Source organism: Hyperolius riggenbachi, chromosome 7, assembly GCF_040937935.1.
Source record: "Hyperolius riggenbachi isolate aHypRig1 chromosome 7, aHypRig1.pri, whole genome shotgun sequence".
Taxonomy (NCBI): domain Eukaryota; kingdom Metazoa; phylum Chordata; class Amphibia; order Anura; family Hyperoliidae; genus Hyperolius; species Hyperolius riggenbachi.
In genome coordinates, this window is record NC_090652.1 from 82,754,617 (window position 1) to 82,771,313 (window position 16,697).

The following is a 16,697-nucleotide window of genomic DNA, read 5'->3' on the forward strand; positions in this document are numbered from 1 at the left end:
AGGGAAGAAATTTGACTGATAGCTGCAAAAGAGAACTTTCATTCAGTTATGTGGGGAACAGGGGAGGACTGGGACCTTTTGGCCTGGGGGGACAACACAAACTAGAGGCCCGTTTCACGGCATCCCCAGCCCAAAGCCATATCTTTCTTGTGTGCAAATCTTCAAATTGTGATGACTAACAGCCCCAGCCACACACACTATGTACCTGATGCCTAACCCCATTTCTCTGCACAATCTACCTGTCTGTGTCTGATGCCTAACCGTAAAGGAGTAAAAGGCTTTTTATTTTTTTATGAAAATAAGTGCTACTTAGCCAGGGCTCGTCCAGCCCCAAGCTCCCAGCATGTCCCTTGCCGCAGCTCTGCAGTCAGCTGTTCGCTGCTGCTGCCTCCCAGCCCCCGGCAATGACATCAGGCCGACTGCGCCTGTGCGAGCGGTGCCATCAATCACCGCCACATGGACCAGAGCGTACTGTGCAAACGCAGAACTACTGCGCCTGCGCAGTACACTCCGGTCCACGTGGCGGTGATTGACAGTGCTGCTCACACAGGCGCAGTACAGGCCGACATCCAGGTCGGACTGGTGCCATTGCCAGGGACTGGGAGGCAGCGGCAGCAAATGACTGACTGCAGAGCTGCGGCGAGGGACATGCTGGGAGCGTGGGGCTGGAGGAAGCCCCGGGTAAGTAGCACTTATTTCATTAAAAATGCCTGATAACTCCTTTAAACAACCCCCCCCCCACACACACACACACCTACCTGGTGATGCCTAACCCCACTCCTGCCCACCCACCATACAAACTACTTGTCTGACACCTACTCCCCCCCCCCCCTCCAACTACGTGTTTGACAGTGCCTAACTGCCTGCCTCCCCCCTTCCCTGCCGCCAATCACACCACAAGAAGAAAAAACGTTCCCCCTCAGGCCAGGGTCAGAATGGGGATGATTATCACACAAAAAAACCCTCAGAGGGCACTGGCCTGGGCAGAGAATTGAATTTGACAGCAGTAGCAGGCAGGCAGCAAAGTGTGAGTAACTCAGTGACAAGAAGGGAGAAGAAGTACAGAAACAAAATTTATAAAAACCACCTTCTCCTCTGGCAACCTGGACCCGACCTCCTCTATCCTCCTGTCTCCTCAGTCCAACACCTCCTCCTTCACAGCAGCAAGCAGCTATAGGTGGCATCTCCGACTCCCAGCCCCCAGAGTGTCTGACTCCTCCAGCCAGCCAGCCACTCGTAGCCGCAGCTCCAGGCCCCCAGCCCCCCCAGCACAGAAAGCTGAAGAGTGAGACAGCTCACTTCGACGACACCTCAGGCACAGCAGCACGGGGAGGACTGTGTCCGACTCCTCCAGCCAGCCACTCGTAGCCACAGCTCCAGGCCCCCAGCCCCCCCCAGCACAGAAAGCTGAAGAGTGAGACAGCTCACTCCGATGACACAGCAGGCACAGCAGCACGTTGCGGGCGGCAATGCCTCCAGGCGGGGGGCGGAGTCAAGCAGGGTCAACCCACCAGGCCGGAGAGGACCTAAGCTATTTGTGTCCTTGTGCCGCTCACATCCACCGCAGGCGCAGCCACGCACAAGGGGCAAGGGCACACCACGGCCGGCCACCTCAGCCCCTTCTTTGATTGGATACTTCAACTTTCCGGGAAATATCGCGCGAGGTTGCGATCCCCACTGCGAACCTGTCACCTGTGGTATGTCTGCGGCCGCTGCGTATAGCAGTGGCCGGCCCTAATTACTTAAGATTTGGGTGGCCCGGGGGGCAATTGCCCCCCGTCCCCCTGGGCCAGTCCTCCCCTGGTGGGGAATAAAACAACACATACAGTGCAAACTGATGGTTCATCCCCCAGTGTGGCCGCTTTGCTTTAGTTCTAGAAGTGGTATCAACAACTTCTTATTTCTATGACAGTTTTGCACTACTACTACTACTACTGTTCTACCAGTACCACATTTCTAGAAATGCATGCAAAACTAGTGCAAAAGTCTTCTTATTTTGTAAGTAGAGCAATTACTCTCAGAACACGTGCAGATTACTGTTGTGATTGAATAGGTTTAAAACAAAAATATGTTGCAATTGCTTTGATAAATCTGTCCCACTGTTCAGTTGGCTGGATTTGGAAGAGGGGAAAACTTTTACAGAGTAAGAAACAGCAACAGTATTTTTAGTAAACATGCCTTATGAGCATGGATACATTAGTTGATTCATATTCACTGATCCATTAGTTGATTCATATTCACTGATCCACTATAGAAGAGGAGCCATGTTACAGCAGATGAGTCATGTAACAAGAGAGAAGCCATGCTACAACAGAGGACTTATATTACAAGAGAGGAGCCATGCTACAGCAGAGGACTTATATTACAAGAGAGGAGCCATGTTACAAGAGAGGAGCCATGCTGCAATAGAGCCATATTACAAGAGAGGAGCCATATTACAAGAGAGGAGCCATGCTACAACAGAGGAGTCATGCTACAATAGAGGATTCATGTTATAAAAAAGGAGCCATACTACAAGAGAAAAACCATGCTACAACAGAGCCACCAGGTTACAAGAGAGGAGCCATGTTACGAGAGAGGCGCCATGCTACAAAAGAGGAGCCATGCTACAACAGAGGAAAATGTTGGGACTTGGGAGAGATATACTACTACTATGAAATCTGCAGTGAGAGGTATGGTGTGTGCATTGGTTTTACTTTGCATACTCTTTTTACTCATCTTCCCAGAAAAAAAAACAGTTCAAATAGACATTTAATGCAATTTCATTTGGTCTTTGGTGGAAGGGTGTCAACACTTGAAACTACCATTAGGACGTTCACTGCTTACACTGAGCACTCGCTACAGCTGGGACAGATGATGTGTGCAGTTTTGTTACATGTCAATAAACTATTTTAACCCAGTATCTATCTCTCTACTTCATCTGTATACTACATGATATTACTGCTTCCATACAGTCACATCTCTTCAGATTTGCATCAAAGACGTAATCAAAGATTTCAGCAGACAATCTAAACATTACCTGAATTTTCTTTTTGTTTTGTTGCTCACAATTTACAGACAAAGCACAAATGAATTGGCTGTGTTTGCACATAGGCTGTAAGCAGATATTTGGCATAATGTATTACCTGCATCTGTGAATCTAATGACCTGCATGAATAAAGCACTCACTGCATGAGTAAATAAGGATGCAGAAATCATTGCCTTCTGCATATTAAAGTGAACCTGAGGTGAGAGTGATATGGAGGCTGCCATATTTATTTCCTTTTAAACAATACTAGTTGCCTGGCAGTCCTGCTGATGTATTTGGCTGCAGTAGTGAATTGAATGCGTGTTCAGGGTCTATGGTTGAACGTATTAGAGGCAGAGGACCAGCAGGGCAGCTAGGCAACTGGTATTGCTTAAAAGGAAACAAATATGGCACCTCGGGTTCCCTTTAAGCAGGGAAGGCAATTTAAAAAAAACATTAACTAAACTGTTTATCGTGCAATATGCAGCATTATTTTGTTAATTATTTTTTTTTGCATTGTGTTAAAACTGACAGCACCGTACATAACATGGAAAAGCCCTCCTGACATGAGATTGAACCTTCACGATCTGATCAGAGAAGGACCTATTACCGCCACACACTGCACTGGAAGACTTCAGAAAAAATGCCATGGCAGCTTTGCCGAGGAGGGGGTGGAGTTTCTGTCAGCACTGCATTAATGAAATACAGTTGAGCGGGTGAGTAATTAACCCTATTACCCGCCGATCCTTGCAGCAGTTATAGAAAGCCTTACATTGCAGGCTCTCTAGTTTACACTGGAAGTGCTCTTAGGCCCAGTGCACACCAAAACCGCTAGCAGATCCACAAAACGCTAGCAGTTTTTGGTGCGGATTTCAGTGCAGCAGGAGGCATGTTTGCGGTTTGCTACAAATCTCAAACTGCCGGTGTGCACCAGCCCATTGAAATGCAATAGCCAAGCGGATTTACAGGCGGATGCGGCCGGCGGATCGCATCCAAATCTGCTCGGTGTGCACCAGCCCATTGAAATGCAATAGCCAAGCGGATTTACAGGCGGATGCGGCCGGCGGATCGCATCCACATCTGCTCGGTGTGCACTGGGCCTGATACAGTAAATTTCAATGCTGCAATTATAAGATAACAGAAATGTAAAAGTGTTTTGTGAATGACTCACTCCTTTTCTAGAAGTACAGAGTACCTAGACAACTTGTGGTGACCCAGAACCACAAGGATACTATATGGGCCTCAAAGGGACCAAAAAGCCCTCTAAAAAAAGAAAAAAAAACTATGTTTAATATAAATTTGCCTTAAAACAAAGGTATTTGCGACCATTCAGCTTTATGTTAGCAGGAAAGATATCCCGTGGTGCATCACTGTCAAATATGCAAATCATCCTTGTATGCCCCTAAAAGCCAGACACACACTCAAAATTGCTGGCGTTCAATGTGGGAATTAGATCTCATAGCGCAATTTTGCCTTCTTAAAGCGGAACTGAATATAAAAAAAACAAAGTGTTTCACTTAACTGGGGCTCCTGTCAGCCCATTGCAGCCTTCCCGTCCTGCGCTGGTCCTCCACGATCTTCCGTTCTCCCGCTGCCAGCTAGTTTCATTACTGTTGTACAGTCGACTTGTAAGTCGACGGCAACTGCGCCTGCGTGCCCCGAGCCACACGTATCTATCTTTGCGTTCCAGCCCGCAATTGCATCCTGCGCTAATAGTACAGGATGCTATTGCGGGCTGAAATGCGAAGAAAGTTACGCGTGGCCCGGGGCATGCAGGTGCAGTTGCCGCATCAACGGAAACAAAACTGCACCGCGGCGGGAGAACAGAGGATCGTGGAGGACCAGCGCAGGACAGGAAGGCTGCAAGGAGCTGACAGAAGCCCCAGGTAAGTGAAACACCTTGTTTTTTATATATATATTCAATTCCACTTTAAACCAGAAGGTACTTTCGATAATTCAGCTTTAAGTGAGCAACTGCCCATGATGCATCACTCCCGAATATGCAAATACCCCTGAAGCCTTCTTACATCCAGAACTGCAGGTGCATAGCATGCGTATAGCCTATACATTTTACAGAGCCACATCAACCCAACACCCAAACAGCCTGATTTGGGCTATCTGGTCCGCATCAGTGGATGGCATGGATTGATGTGGCTCTATAGGATACTGCTTGGAGCAGTACTACAAAATACCCAGAGAGCTGGTGAACCAGAACCACTAGTAAATTGGGGACTAAAAGAGACCGAAAAGCCCTCCTACTAAAAAGCAAGAGTGTAATTTGCCTTCTTAAAACAGAAGGTATTTGCGATAATTAAGCTTAGCCATTTTCCTAGTGGTTCTGTGTCACTGTGAGCAATCTGGATGTTCTGTTAGATCTTATAGTGCATAGCAAATGTTCCTGACACTGGCATTTAGATAACACTGAGGCTTGTTGTGTCACTGCAGCCAGCTGTGCAGCACATGTGTTTCAGCAGCTAAGCTCCAGGAGCTGTCCACGATCTGGTGCTGAAGGAGGTGTCAGTGGCAGTCAGTGCTGCAATATCTCAGGAAACCACTATTTACATCCAGGCACAGTATTCTCCCCCAGCTGTAACTCTACTGCAACCCATCTAATGAAGCATTGCTGGCCCAGACAAGATTTATGTCCTGTGGAATGCAATGCAGCATTAATCAGGGGAACACACTAGCGGTACTCCCCTGGGCTGGCTCCAAGCAATGCACATACCGTGCTGAAGAGGGAGAGAGACATGGTAAGGAACTATGCAGTGGGGGTTGGAGGACCAGCATATAACTAACAGACATGCCCACAGGAGCCCTATAAACATTTCACAGCCCTTAGTAACAATTGGCTATTTTGGGAAATTCATAACTCAGTAGTGATCAATAACTGCCTATAGAGTCATTTATTGGATTTGGAAGAGTCCACAGTAAGAATAAGCAAGCATAGCAGGTGTGAGCTGAGGCTTTTTCTAGAAGAAAACACAACATGATGTTTCATCATTATCAATAGATAAAAGGGACGGGAAAGATCTGTCATAAACTGCAGGCATTTGCTAAATATAAACTCATATTGTTTTGGTCCCCAGCTGTTCAAAATAGTCGTGAGTCTCTTCTGTGAATCTAAATCCTGCTGTCATCCTTTTCTGGCCATACACTGGCCAATGTGGCCAAAAGATGGATCCATCTCAGATCTGTCTGAAAATGTAGCAGTACAGGTGTTCCCTGAGCTTGTTTAACGAGGTAGCGTGTCAAACAACAGCAACATCTAACGCACATTGTTCCCCTCCTTTCCGCACAGCACAGAGTTGACCGTAAAGTTCTGCTTCTCTTTTTAAATCCTGATGCAACTCTCAGATTTCTTCTCCAGCTGTTGCAGCTGTCTGTGTGTAGTTCCTGTCATGCAGGTATGATATGGGCAGAGAGTCTCAGGATCACCTCAGTTATCCTAGGTTAGTGTTAGGAGAGCAGGTCGTATACCAGATGAGCTGGGGCTGCAGACAGATCTCCTTTAAACAAACAGGCTGTCGCCAGCTTCTGAAATCTCTTTTTTACAGCAAAATCAAAACATTAAAAAAAACAAAACATTTTTTCAAAAGGTTTCTGTGAAGAAATCTTTAAAAAGTGCAATAAACCCTTTATTCCTTTGGCTGTTAGCCTCTGACCCACCATCCCTCACCCCCCTCCTCCCCAACACCATCCTTTATTTCCAGCGATAAATGCTGGCAGCCTTTCTGTATAACACTAAAGCCAGGCAGCCCAGAGCAGGCGGCGATGCACAAGACAGATCTGCAGAGTAATTAGTGAGTGTTTTGTATCCTCCCTCCATCCAATAGGATGCAGATCCCGTCTCTCCCAGCCGCTTTTCATCCCTGAAGGAGTTGGATGCATTTTGTTATAGTCAGAAGACACGCAGCCCCCTCTGTATGTAAGCTCAGGGCTGGCTGCTGCTCTAGTAAGTGCAGCTTCACACACACACGCATTCAGCGGATGCCCGCAGTGACTGCACTTGGCTCAGACTGTCCGTCTACCAGGGAAACGACGCAGAGATGCAAAGCTCGCACTAGCCTGTCTCCTCATCTCACCTGAGTGGCCTCACAGACTGTAGTGAGTGCAAGACGGGGCCCTTCCCAGCAGGTATGTGTTTCTTGTATCTTCAATTTACTATTATCCTTGCAGCAGAGTGCTTCAGCATGTCAGCCACAGACAGCAGCAGGAATGTGTATAGGTAAACATTCCCAACCCAAAAGTGGTGTAGAGAGGACCAGATGACACCTGAGCCTCATACACTACAGAGATCACCAATGGGGCCCCATGCCCTCCCACATCAGAGGAGTAACTAGAGGGGAGCAGCACCTGCGATCGCAGAGGGGTCCAGCGCTGTTTTGGGGTCCCGACTAACCTTCCCTTGCTCTGATACAAGGGACTGTACTTCATATCAGGTGTTTTTGTGGTACTGGCTATGCTTGTTACAGAAGGAGCATAACTAGGGTGGAGCAACCCCTGTGGCTGCGGGGGGGGGGGGGGGCACTAACCTTCCATTTCTCTGATACTCCAGATCAGGTGTGTTTGTGGCTACACAGGTTATGGGTGTGAAGATCCTGATGGGCACACTTGTTTTATGACCCTTGTGAGATGGGCCCCCAGGCTGTGAAGGGCAGCAAGGGGAGGCAAGGGAAAGAGTGTGAACATTGGGGGCCCCTTCAAAGTTTCACTGGGGGGCCCCATGGTTTGTAGTTATGTAATACCACTTTCTCACATCATGAAGTCTTCTTCCTCTTTCTGTAGCAGGAGGAGACTTAGTTCTGTTGCTGCATTTTTCTTAATGTAAGATAAAGAAGACAGTGGAACTCACATCAACATGCTGTATATATGACTCAAGGGACAGAGATCTTCCTGATGGACCCCCCAGAGATATCTATGAGCTGTTATACTCACTAGTATCCAGCAATATCAGTTGGAGATGAGAGACCCTTTAATAAAGCACCATCTGGTAACCGTCAGGAAATATGTACATATAAACATGCATGCTTGGTTTAACCAGGCATACATGTTCCGTGCTAGAGAGTGGGGCAGGAGTCCTTCTTCTGCAGGGGAATACAGGAGTGACTGGTAGGAACATCTACATAGCAGGGCATTACTATCCTTTAGGATTGGCTTAAGAGATTGGGGGATGTTCCTGCAGAGATGACAGCGTTGGTTGCGTGACCTGAACACTAATGGTCAAATCAGGTAATGATATCTTACCTGGGTAGTATGAGGTTTTCATAGTGGCCTGATTGCCCTCTTCAATTTATTGGAGCAGTCACGCAATCAGAAATGACTGGTGATTGGTCAGTGTAGGTTATTGCATTCTCTTCACTGCCTTCCGCCTTACTAGTAATCCTTCTATTATACTTTTGTTGGTTGGATTTACTGCATAGCCTTAGGACATGTCTGTCACTCGGTCAAGGATGTTATAAGCATCATCCTGCAGTCAGAAAGAAGCACTAAGTAGCTTTGCATCATTTATCTGGCCTGTTTTGGTTGCAGTATACTGTATGCTTTTGTTTAATGCAGTGCACCCCCTTTCCATTATATATGAACAGGTTGGCAACAGCTGCTACCAGCTTCTTCACCCACTCATATTGTTCAGTGCATTGCAGCCTGGCAGAGCCGAGACAGGTGCCCGTATGTACATGCGTTTCACTGCAGTGGATACCTGCTCTGCCCACCTCCTCTGGGGGCTGGCTGGTACGATCAGAATGTTGTGCTCAGGTCTGATGCCTTGTTTAGCCTCTTGGCACAGGGCAGCTGATACTGAAGTGGATAGAAAGGTAGACAGGCAAATAATACATAAATAAAGCACATCTATGCTGCTGCCGAGGAACTACAAATTCCATCAAGGCTGCGAGAAAACACACATAATGGGTGCATGATACTATAAGCTTAAAGCCCCAATTCAATGTGTTATTGTCAGTGAAGCTGAATGAGGACTATGCCATTACTTATGTCATTTTAATATTGGATACAGGTTTTGCAGGGATATTCCCTTTGGAAAAGTCGGTCATGTGACCCAGATTCCATTTAGGAAAATGGCATCTGCCAGGGCAGTGGGCATTCCCAATCTCATGAAAAGCTTGCACTCCTCGACCCAGAGCCATCACCTGACCCCACCCACTTCCTGCACCTTCCAACTCCCTCATCTGCTGCTGAACGATCATCACTTGGTGGCTAACACTGCAGCTCAGCAGAGTCTCATCATCTTATTGTCCAGTTCCTCCCTTCTAAATGTATAACAAAGCATTTAACTTTAGCCATACCCTACCCAGTGTGCTATCTCTTGTCACTCTGTCTTGGCTGCAATAAGTAACCATTTTCACTGCTTTTGTGTTTAGCTCTTTTATAGATACTGGGTAGGGTACCGAAAGGTCCTTTTTTTATTTTTTATTTTTTTTGTTTTTACACACTAAACAGGGACAAGAAAATAAGACTCCTGAACTGTAGTGCTGGACACAAAGAGTTAATCTCCTAGCAGCAGATTGTGGAGATGAGTGGGATCAGGTGATCTGTATTCACAGTGAAAGACTGTCTGATGCCTCATCCCAGCTCTTTCCTAACTTCCACATGTGGGTGATGAAGGGATAGGGGAAGGATTTATGACAGTAATCATAGACCTGTCAATGCCTAGTCAATGTTCTCACACGAAAAAGGAACCACAAGACCCAACCAAATGGGCACTCAATATATATATATATTCCAAAATGTAAAAACCTGCACTGCATAAAACTTTGAATATTACTAAATAATGCAGAAAATATAAGATAATATTGTTACACATGTGCATTTGAAGCACATGTTGGACATGCCAGGAGGAGAGGTGGCCACAGAGCAGCTGTCTCACAAGCAACAGTAGTGGTGGTGGTGAGGGGGGTAGAATCAGGTTGTTCAGATGCCGTCTAAACCCTCATACACATTACATTTTGTATAGTTGATTTCTACATGCCTCCCAACCGTCCCAATTTCACCGGGACTGTCCGGGTTGATTGGGAGACATGGTCCTGTGCCCCGCGGCACCTCCTAGATGTTCCAAGCAGAGCGGCATCGGAGGATCAGCATGGAGAGCAGCAGCGGAAGGATTACAGCTGCAAGCTGAGCTGATTGTAATGACCAGGGGAGGACTGGGACCTTTTGGCCTGGGGGGACAACACAAACTAGAGGCCCGTTTCACGGCATCCCCAGCCCAAAGCCATATCTTTCTTGTGTGCAAATCTTCAAATTGTGATGACTAACAGCCCCAGCCACACACACTATGTACCTGATGCCTAACCCCATTTCTCTGCACAATCTACCTGTCTGTGTCTGATGCCTAACCGTAAAGGAGTAAAAGGCTTTTTATTTTTTTATGAAAATAAGTGCTACTTAGCCAGGGCTCGTCCAGCCCCAAGCTCCCAGCATGTCCCTTGCCGCAGCTCTGCAGTCAGCTGTTCGCTGCTGCTGCCTCCCAGCCCCCGGCAATGACATCAGGCCGACTGCGCCTGTGCGAGCGGTGCCATCAATCACCGCCACATGGACCAGAGCGTACTGTGCAAACGCAGAACTACTGCGCCTGCGCAGTACACTCCGGTCCACGTGGCGGTGATTGACAGTGCTGCTCACACAGGCGCAGTACAGGCCGACATCCAGGTCGGACTGGTGCCATTGCCAGGGACTGGGAGGCAGCGGCAGCAAATGACTGACTGCAGAGCTGCGGCGAGGGACATGCTGGGAGCGTGGGGCTGGAGGAAGCCCCGGGTAAGTAGCACTTATTTCATTAAAAATGCCTGATAACTCCTTTAAACAACCCCCCCCCCACACACACACACACCTACCTGGTGATGCCTAACCCCACTCCTGCCCACCCACCATACAAACTACTTGTCTGACACCTACTCCCCCCCCCCCCTCCAACTACGTGTTTGACAGTGCCTAACTGCCTGCCTCCCCCCTTCCCTGCCGCCAATCACACCACAAGAAGAAAAAACGTTCCCCCTCAGGCCAGGGTCAGAATGGGGATGATTATCACACAAAAAAACCCTCAGAGGGCACTGGCCTGGGCAGAGAATTGAATTTGACAGCAGTAGCAGGCAGGCAGCAAAGTGTGAGTAACTCAGTGACAAGAAGGGAGAAGAAGTACAGAAACAAAATTTATAAAAACCACCTTCTCCTCTGGCAACCTGGACCCGACCTCCTCTATCCTCCTGTCTCCTCAGTCCAACACCTCCTCCTTCACAGCAGCAAGCAGCTATAGGTGGCATCTCCGACTCCCAGCCCCCAGAGTGTCTGACTCCTCCAGCCAGCCAGCCACTCGTAGCCGCAGCTCCAGGCCCCCAGCCCCCCCAGCACAGAAAGCTGAAGAGTGAGACAGCTCACTTCGACGACACCTCAGGCACAGCAGCACGGGGAGGACTGTGTCCGACTCCTCCAGCCAGCCACTCGTAGCCACAGCTCCAGGCCCCCAGCCCCCCCCAGCACAGAAAGCTGAAGAGTGAGACAGCTCACTCCGATGACACAGCAGGCACAGCAGCACGTTGCGGGCGGCAATGCCTCCAGGCGGGGGGCGGAGTCAAGCAGGGTCAACCCACCAGGCCGGAGAGGACCTAAGCTATTTGTGTCCTTGTGCCGCTCACATCCACCGCAGGCGCAGCCACGCACAAGGGGCAAGGGCACACCACGGCCGGCCACCTCAGCCCCTTCTTTGATTGGATACTTCAACTTTCCGGGAAATATCGCGCGAGGTTGCGATCCCCACTGCGAACCTGTCACCTGTGGTATGTCTGCGGCCGCTGCGTATAGCAGTGGCCGGCCCTAATTACTTAAGATTTGGGTGGCCCGGGGGGCAATTGCCCCCCGTCCCCCTGGGCCAGTCCTCCCCTGGTAATGACAGCCCAGGTGATGCGGCTCAAGTCAAGATCACACCACATCACCCAGGCTGTCATTACTGCCAGCTCAGCGTGAGGCTGATTAGAGCCATGCTGGAATAAGGAGAGATTTACCATGCCTAGATTCCTGCTCTGATCTCTGCATAGAGTGGAGAGGGGAGGAACCACTAGACACCTGGAAACTCTGTATGGGGGAGGGCACTAGACACAAAGGAAATATATAGGGGAGGGAGGACCATTAGACACCAGGAAACTTTGTGGAGGGGAGGGGCGTTAGACACCCAGGAAATGTATAGGGGAGGGAGGACCACTAGACAACAGGGAACTATATAGGAGTGGGAGGAGAACCGCTAGACATTAGGGAGCTGTATAGGGTAGGGAGCGAGGGAAGACCACTAGACACCAGGGAACTGTATGGGGAAGAGAGGGGCACCACTAGACACTAGGGAACTGTAAAGGGGAGAGAAGGGGCCCCTGGACACCAGCAGATGGTTAGAGATGTCTGAGTAAGTCAGGAGATTGTTAGAGATGCCTGAGTAAATCAGGCCCTGAATCATTTACGTATGTGTCCTTTGGATCTTTTCCTGTTGAAAGACAACTGAAGTGAGAACACTATGGAGGCTGCCATGTTTATTTTCTTTTAAACAATACCAGTTGCCTGGTAGTCCTGCTGATCTATTTGGCTGCAGTAGTGTCTGAAAAACGCTAGAAACAAGCATGCAAAAAATCTGTCTGATTTGACAATAATGTCAAAAACGCCTGATCTGCTGCATGCTTGCTCAGAGTCTGTGGCTGAAAGTATTAGAGGCAGAGGGTCAGCAGCAGTGGCGTAGCTAAGGAGCTGGGGGCCCCAATACAAGTTTTATATTGGGGCCCCCCAAGCACTCTATACGTAACAATTGATACGGTGCACCAAAACCTGCCAATGGCAACTACAGTGTCAGAGATGCAAGAAGGGAATAAGGAGCAGCTTGTTATTGATTACCACTATTCAAAGTATCTATAGAAGTGATTATTATGAGCACAGGACCAATAGAGAGCTAATACTGCAGTTGAGGGAAGGCCCCTCGGGGCCCCTCTGGCCCAAGGGCCCTGATGCGGTCGCAACCTTTGCACCCCATATATTGCTACGCCCCTGGTCAGCAGGACAGCCAGGCAACTGGTATTGCTTAAAAGGAAATAAACATGGCAGCCTTCATATCCCTCTCTCTTCAGTTGTTCTTTAATTCAGAAACCTTTCATAAATCTCAGGCCTATTCTGAATAAAGGGCTTGACTTCTGGCATGGAACTCAGATCTGCTGTCAACAGACCAACACGATAATCATTATTGGTAGTTGTGCATGGTAAACTAGGAGGGGCAGAGCTTCTAGTTAGAAGTGAGGGCCGCAATGCAGTCTGGGCCTCAGAAATACAGCATTTCCCTGGGAAGGAGTTGGAACACAACAGAGGTACATGCCGCCATCTTGTATTGCACTTAAAATGATCCTATAAGGCAGGGAACACACTTAGCAGAATCACATGCGTTTTCCCCATATCACATAGTGGAAACCACACACATTTCTGCTAAGTGTGTTCCTTGCCTAATAGATTGCACCTCTGCACCAGTACCAAGACCCCACAGATGTCAGGTGAGAAGGGAGAAAAGGCCTGATAATCAAGTTTAGAGTTGGATTCTTATAGATGTTATTATTATTTTGGATTTATTTAGCACCAGGATATTCCGTGGCACTGAACAATAGAGAATACAGAGTACATACAGTTACAAAACCATAGTGGAATACAGGTAATACACATATAACACACAAATGAGCATCTTATTAAAACGTGTACCCACATTGCGTAGCAATGAAGTGAGAAGCATATGGAGGCTGCCATATTTATCTCCTTTTAAGCAATACCAGTTGCCTGGCTATCCTGCTGATCTATTGGGCTGCTGTAGTGTCTAAATTACACCAGCTACATGGAGCTGATCTTGTCAGATCTAGCAGTAATTTCAGAAACACCTGATCTGCTGCGTGCTTGTTCAGAGACTATTGGTGCGTACACACGTACTACAGAAGCCAACGACGGGTCCGTCGGACCCTCCCGCTGGGTGGACTTTCAGCAGACTGTAGTGTGTGTGTACGCACTGTCGGTGGACTGATGAGGCTGTTCCTGAGCGATCCGCTGAGCTGAGAGCCCACAATAGTGTAGTATGTTCAAGAGTGTTATTGGTAGAGTAATAACGTGGTTATACTCACAAGTGTGAGTTACCAGCAGGCAACCACTAAATAGGCAGTGGGGGAACTTGAACTCGTCCCCTTTAGGTGTATCGCAGAGGCGCTATGCTCACTTTTAACTATGGAAAGCTGCTCCAGTTGTATTGCCTGATGAAGTGGTCTAAGTCCAGCGAAACGTGTCGCATTGCATTTTTGAAGTACACTATTAAATATTTTTGTTGCTAGCCTCGTATTGAATCCTCTTTGGGGAGGTGAGTATCACTTCCCCTGCTTTTAGTCATTTTAATATAGTTTTATCCTGATTGGCGCCTCTGTGTCTTTGCTACAACAACTCATGCTGCGGCGCTACAACAACTCATGCAGCAGCACTTCAACCTCTACGCCAGTTGGTTAGATGGTAGGCTATAAAAGGGGGGTTTCAGTAGTCAAGTCATGAAACAATCAGGGCATGCACAAGTCGTTTGGCTCTGTCCTGGGTAAGAAAGGGGAGGAGCCAATATGGGAAGTTGCTCCCTTAGTCTGCTATCACATTTTATTTAAAGATTGGCAGTCATTCTGAATGAAACAATGGCCTCAATTCACTAAGCAGTTTAGACTAGTCTACAGATGGTTTTTCGCCTACTGATGGTTCGGTGTAATGTTTTAGACCTGTTTTTAGACCTGGTCTAAAACATTCGGTAATTAGGTCGGTAAAGTAGGGGCCATGATCAAAAGATGCAATTCACAAAGGCAAACAAGGAGTAACCAGGCCCACTTTTTCTGACAGAGATTAGACCAGCTGATTTCTGTCGGTAAAGTAATTCTGTGAGGTATTTTAGATGTGAGGATGGAACCTTTTGAATTAATTATGTAGGAGTTTAATTGTATGCAGAGGAGAGCTCATCAGAGGAGAAGGATGTCAGTCATAGCTCTTTGTGAATTGCATCTTTTGATCATTTCCCCTGCTTTACCGCCCTAATTACCGAATGTTTTAGACCAGATTTAATAACAGGTCTAAAACATTTAGTAATTATTAGTGAATTCCCTCTTCATGCAACTGATTTACACCAAACCATCAGTAGACTAAAAAACTTCAGTAGACTAGTCTAAACTGCTTAGTGAATTGAGGCCTATGCTAGGGAAATTAGGAGAATACAAATACCTTTTCTTATTATTGTATTTTGCTTGTTGATCTACCACAAGACACTTAAAGGAACCCGAAGCAAGAGGTTTATGGAGGCTGACATATTGGTTTAATTTTATACAATACTAGATGCCTGGCTTTCTTGCTGATCCTCAGCCTCTAATACTTTTGGCCATAGACCCTGAACAAGCATGCAGCAGTTTAGGTGTTTCTGACATTACTGTCAGATCTGACAAGCCTTGCCATCACTCCAAAAATGCAGCATGGTTGCATTGTTATACAAATTGCAATTCTACAGTGAGAATACTCCCATAGGGTTACATCGTCACACCCCCGAAAAGTGCCCCGGTTTGAACTAGCCCTTAGGATTTTTCTTAGTCCTCCTAATTCTGTTGATATATTGTTACCATGCAAGACAAACAAATGCTCACTCCCAGACAGCACTTTGCCATTTAAATTGGTCCACAGACAGCCTGTCAGCCAATAGGAAGGTGCAAGTATTTTCACCCGTGTCTGCAGTACCAAATCTGGCAAGAGCTGAAACGACAATCAATTAAGGTACCCATACATCAGGCAATTTTGGCGGCCGATCAACCAACTAATTCGATTATTATTTTTCGAATTGGTTGAAAAACGGTGCTGCCAAGTGCAGGCCTGACCAGCAATGCGACCAATTTCGGCATGAGTCAATCACGCCTGATGCAAGATATCGGGCTGAAGTTGGTTGATCGGGTGTGCAGCGGTACAGCAGCTGATTTTGGAATGAGTGACAAAACGACGAAACCCCCGCCGCTGCCCCCGTAATGTATAAAATACAACCAGGTGTCCCACGTACCAACCAGTGAAGAGAAACAAACCCAGCATCTTATGCACTGAAGACAGCAACAGCCCCACTGAATCTTGAAAGTCTGTAGATGGATGAATAAATAGATAACACAAATGTTCAGATTTAGATAGATAGATAGATAGATAGATAGATAGATAGATAGATAGATAGATAGATAGATAGACAGTGTCCCATCTGTGGGTCACATGGTAAGTTGGTCAGACAAGTAAGGTGCCAGATGTTTCCCGAGCCATGATCCCAGCTTATTCCTGCTCGGGCACCCCCTGGCTGCATGATGATAAGCTCTCGTCTGCTCCCCAGTATCCTGTCACTGTAAATTAGGTCACTCATATATCTGTACATGTACACAGAACTGCAATCCAGGAGGCGGCCAATAGAATTTACACAGAGACAGTTCTGATTTAGATTATTCACTTAGCATTAGAAGCAGGGTTGGAACCTGCTCACAGGCTAGTATAGAGTATATACCTAGCAATGGAACTGCGAGTGTTGCCCATTTGAGCTACATTTGAACTGTCATTCTTGCAAAGCAGGTCAGAAAAAGAAAAACAAAAATCTAACACTATAATAATTGAGGTCAAGTGAGGATAGATTTTGGGGCTC

General features: G+C 47.3%; 1 protein-coding gene across 2 annotated transcripts in view; it reads left to right on the forward strand.

The window, feature by feature from the left end:
- LOC137524392 (testis-expressed protein 2-like) overlaps positions 1-16,697 on the forward strand; it is a 155,967-nt gene that overhangs the window by 33,989 nt on the left and 105,281 nt on the right. Inside the window, exon 2 of one of the 2 annotated variants that reach the window (XM_068244169.1) lies at positions 3,542-3,723. The gene's annotated coding sequence lies outside the window, so the exon portion shown is untranslated. Of the gene's footprint in view, positions 1-3,541; positions 3,724-6,782; positions 7,142-16,697 lie in introns of those variants that run through there. The other variant, XM_068244168.1, reaches the window with a different exon arrangement.